Here is a 5,086-nt window from a genome sequence, read left to right as displayed (position 1 = left end):
GGATAGGAGGCTGGCTGGGCCCCAGAACCAGTCTGGATGTTGTGGAGAAAAATCTTGGCCTTCCAGGATTCAAATGCCACCCCCTTAGCCGTCTAGTCCGTAGCTAGTCACTATACCAACTGCACTATTGTGGCTCCTTACAGTAATAAGCAATAAAAAAATAAAAAGGCTTTTTAATGTCAGTTTGTGTGATGGTTTATCTCATGAGCTATTCAATCTATGTGCTTGTAATTATTACATATACATAAGTTAAGTAACTAGCAAGTTTTGTAAACTTATATGGCGTTATACCTACCCCTCCAACACATGAAATATCTGTGGCATTTCAGGCTTGAAGTATATAAGTAATTTTGATTCACTCTGTTCTGATAATATGATTATAACCACTTTAAGTACAAGCGAGTCACAAAGTTTATATAAATTGTCAATCGCTGAAGACTGAGTATAAGTTGCAATTTATTCCAGTGAATGTATTGCTATTTTGAACTGAATGGGCCCCAAGGATTATCAAAAAGTTATGAATAATCACTTTGGAAAAACATATGCAGATTTTCCAGGATTTGCCATTGGTTTCTTTTCTACGCTCTGCAGAAACATGCTTATGCATCAGCTAATGAAAGGAAAGAAAACTTTCAGGGAAGGATACAAGCCACTTAATATTTTTAAATAAGCCTGTACCTTACAGTACAGTGTTTCACAATCAGTGGGTCAAAGGATGAATGTAAGTATGTTATAATACATATGAAATATATTCCACTGTATTATATTTATTAAACAGCAACAAAGGGTGCATACTAATAACAAAAAGAAATAAACAAACATTAAAATTTTACAGTAAGAAGCATGTAAGTGAATATATCTTTTGTTATGGTTTAGAACTCAAAACATACTTTCAGGGCTCAACAAATACACTTCTGCTTCGTTTGACAAGTGAAAAAATGATTATATGCTGTATATCTTCACATATAATTTTGTACATTATAATAAAACTTGGCAAGTAATACTGTATTTAACTTGTGAACTACTATAATATTTGTTGGAAAGTGTACGTGTATACAGTTCCACGTTTTACGAGTAAGAAATTTTGTCATGTAAAAATGTCTAAATCTAGAAAAAAAATCTCCTGTCCCTTATTTTCACTTGTAAAAGAATCCATCCTGTGACAATTTCTAAAATGCATGAAGATGCACAAATATAAAAATGATCTCCAACTTCTTAGAGGAAGTATCATGGCAATTTGATAGACCTGCCAGCCCAGAGAGGATGAAGAAATGCATGTCCAAGATGACTGGCTCCAAACCACGGTGGCACCTACTAGTCCTCTACATATATAAATCTCTGACTATGGTCCTACTGAAAGTCAACAGTATCTCTGGCAGAGTACAGCATGCACCCCTGGACCACAAGGTCACAGACAGACCTCCAAGATTATTAATTAAACCTACAAGGCACTTAAACTCAACTTGCCCATACATTTAGGCCAAGACTAAATGTACTTGTTAAAGATCTGTCACGCTGTCAGCTTTTAAGAGGACAAATATATTTCTGGAGCTCTGGTAAGTTATCATTTTTCTTCGTGTTTCTAAAAAGTACTCAAAACTGAAATAAAATTATTTCCCTTTTAATATTTTACATGCGTTCAGGATGTACTTTAATGAAAATGCATAAAATCATCAATGACTTCAACATAAAAATATTTTATATTTCCTTTATACCCTGCCCTTTGTGTCAAACATTACATTACATGAAAGTTAACTCACAGAGAACTAAATTCTTGTTTTTACATATGCTGAGAAAATCCCTACTCACAATCATTTTGTACTATGACAAACTTTTAGCATTTCTGCATACATCGCACACCAAGTAGAGAACACACATTGTACTTATGCAATAATGTTATTGAACTCAAATATAAACAAATACCAGGACCCAAAAATGTATGTATATCTTCTACACAAGAAACAATAGTTGTGAATAGTGCTACAGGTCTAAATCCTACATCTTAGGTCACAGAATATAATCCAACACATTTCAAACAGGTAAGGCACATTACAACAAAGACTTGATGGGTGGTGAAAATGGTGACCTTGATGAAAAATTCACCAAAAAATTCCAGACATTCATGTTTTCTTTTTGTTGCCTTTGGATCTACCAGGAGTTGATTTCTTTGACAGAAGAGATTTCTTTCCATCTAGGGCTCTAGCCCTCAAATCATCTTCCATCGCTTCATTTACGGCTTTCGTTATGATCTTCTTAAGCTTTTGTGCTTCCTGATGTTTCTGCTTCTTGGGGGCCACAGGGCGATCTGAGAAATAATTGATCAGAATATTATATTATGAAATGTGTCAAAAATGTTGGGAGGACACTGCACTCATCACTTTCTGTGGAGTCATCCTACATACAACCATTAAATAAGTAATGTCTGAGAGACAAACAGATCATCCTTCAGCTCAAGCAGTATACTGTTCTTTTTGCAAGACTATTTGCACAAAAGTCAGCATTTTGCACACTCCAATGCTGGGGATTATGTTGTGAACAACCAGATGACCAGTCCTGAACTTGTAAGCATTATAAAACCAAATGCTGGATTTCAATCATACAGCCATCACTTTAAGCGAAATGTTTCTGTAATGCTGGAATAAGGAGGAGAAAACTAAACTAAACTTTGTGGTTTTAGTCCGCAAGCAAACTATACTGAACGAGCGACCGCCGCTTGTCAGCCATGTTAGTGCCAACCTTTTGCAGAAAGAGGGTGCCGCATGGTCAGTGCAACGAATCCCTACAGCAGTGAATTTCGGTTTTCTAGACCAAAGCCACTGAGCAGACTCCATTCCTGACCCAGTACTTCTCAGAAAATCTGGTAGCGCCGGGAATCGAACGCTGGACCTCTCGATCTGTAGCCAGGAACTCTGACCACTAGACCACACAGGCAGTCGGAATAGGGGAAAGAAATTAAAAATAATTACATTTTTCTGAGAGTCAAATACCTCTTTCTGGTTCCCACATTCCTAAGAAACTAGCACCAATTTCATTGTTTCAAAATGTGTTAATATTTACATCTGGACAATACTGGACTGCAGTCAAATCTTAAAGCTTATAACTGTGCAGTTCTGATCAAGGAACTAGAAGCTCATACATGTTTCTACACAGAAACTCCTTTGTAAATGACCACTGGTGTTCAAAGCTTCTGTACAGTTCCACATTTTAAAAACTCCTACTTTAAAGAATCACTATCCTGAACACAAGTTCCGAAAGTATTCTTTTAGGCAGGTTATTTAATGACACTTTCCGTACTGCAAACTATAGTGTTGAATGGTGGGCTGACAGATGAATGAAGAATTGGAAAGGATTTGGAAGGAACTGGTTGTGGCCTAACTGATGTACTGTACAAGTATTTTCCTGGAGGAACTGAGGAAAACAACAGGAACCTCAGTCAGAACAGCTAATGTCCCAACCAAGATTCAAAATGAGCACCTCCCAAATACAAGTATAGACACTAATTTTTTTTAATGCTAGTGGGGTGGTACTAAGTCCCTTGTACTGTGGCCACTTCTGGCCTATTGTACCAGCCCCAGATGCTAGTTGAGGGTGATTGTCGAGCAATTGTTGTGTCGAGCAATTGTTGAAATCAAGATTGGCAGGGGAAACCGAAGTACTCAGAGAAAACCTGCCCCAGCGCCACTTTGTCCACCACTAATCCCACTTGACCAGACGGAGGATCGATCCCAGGCCACCAGTGGGAAGCCGGCAACTAACCGCTTGAGCTATGGCGTGGCCCTAGCATAGACACTAGATCAACCTATCCGGTCCAAAAGTATTAAAATATTTAAATTTCAAAAATCATTTTCAGTGGGTCATATTTCATTTATACACAAAAAAATTATGGTAAACAAAAGTGTGCTAATCAACACATGACTGTGATCAGGCCATGAACTACCAATATTCTGTACTGGTCATAGAGAAAGACAGATTACCATGAAGCTCTGATGGAGGAATAAATTTACAGTCTTCAGGGGGCACAATTATTTGCTCAGGTCTGCAAGGTTGCATGAAACACACACATGCACCTAATGATCTAAGATGTAACATTTGGGTACTGTGTTGGTTTGCATTTAATTCCAAATTATGACAATACACCAGCATGTAAGTAACGTTACAAGATAAACTGACACGGCTACTCATGCAAGGTAGATACCCTATCTCAGTTCCAGTAATGCATATAAATTTCGGTACACTGCTCCTCGCTAATGTTGTTTCTTCAAATTAAAACTATATGAAATTGTTCCATGGACAGGATAAGAGCACAATATTGGTTCACTGCAACGTTTCATTCTTTCGTAATTAATTAGGTCAAGTGAGCAAAACGCTTGGGAACCATTCTAGTTCAACGCTAACTAAACTTATATGCAAGAACTACAATCAAACTCCCCCTTCCTGCAAAATACGTACGTTAAAGTCCAAGTGCATTTACAACACTTAATCTCTATACCCCCCACCCCCAAAAGACGCTCGATTAAATTTTACTTAGTTACCCGGAACGAGGCTTGATGAGCAACAAAAACCGACTATATATATATGTGTGAGGTTATACTTACTTCCCCTCTTAGAAACTGCTGGGCCCTTTGCTTTCTTCTTTGGTTTCGTTTTAGCTGGCAATTTGGTTTTAACTTTTAATTTGCCTTGTGGCATATTTCCCACTTTATATACGTAGCTTACTGAATTCGTACAAGCTTGTTACAAGTCGAAACAATTAGCTTACAACGCAAAGCTTCTGCATTCGACCTCAGCGAATTGACTGCCCTCTACCAAACGATTTGGAAGCTTGTACGAACTCCATCCGCAACCATTACCGACCATTTACAGTACGCTCGTGACAAATATTCCGCACATAAAAAAAATTAAACTTCGATTGACCTTCAGCGGATCTACATGGCGTTATATCCCAGAAGACATAACTTTTCATAGTAAATACAAGTCTGGAAATGTAGTATGGCATAATTATGACGAAGTCGCTTTTTATTTCATTATCTAGAAAACTTTCCCTTCCAGGGAATCGGCCGCAGTTAACCTGCCCGTAACCCGTCGC

At 37.8% G+C, this 5,086-nt stretch overlaps 1 long non-coding RNA gene across 1 annotated transcript; it reads right to left on the bottom strand.

Moving 5' to 3' along the window:
* Window positions 1-751: 751 nt before the first annotated feature.
* LOC111867901 lies at window positions 752-4,813 on the bottom strand. The gene is made up of 2 exons (XR_002843419.2): window positions 4,596-4,813; window positions 752-2,305 (listed from the first exon to the last, which is right to left on the bottom strand). It is a non-coding gene; the product is annotated as an uncharacterized LOC111867901 (long non-coding RNA).
* Between the last annotated feature and the right edge of the window lie 273 nt (window positions 4,814-5,086).

Source organism: Cryptotermes secundus, unplaced genomic scaffold (genome assembly GCF_002891405.2).
Source record: "Cryptotermes secundus unplaced genomic scaffold, Csec_1.0 scaffold111, whole genome shotgun sequence".
Lineage (NCBI taxonomy): Eukaryota > Metazoa > Arthropoda > Insecta > Blattodea > Kalotermitidae > Cryptotermes > Cryptotermes secundus.
Note: the sequence above shows the minus strand (reverse complement) of the source record. Positions and strands in the feature narration are given on the sequence as shown.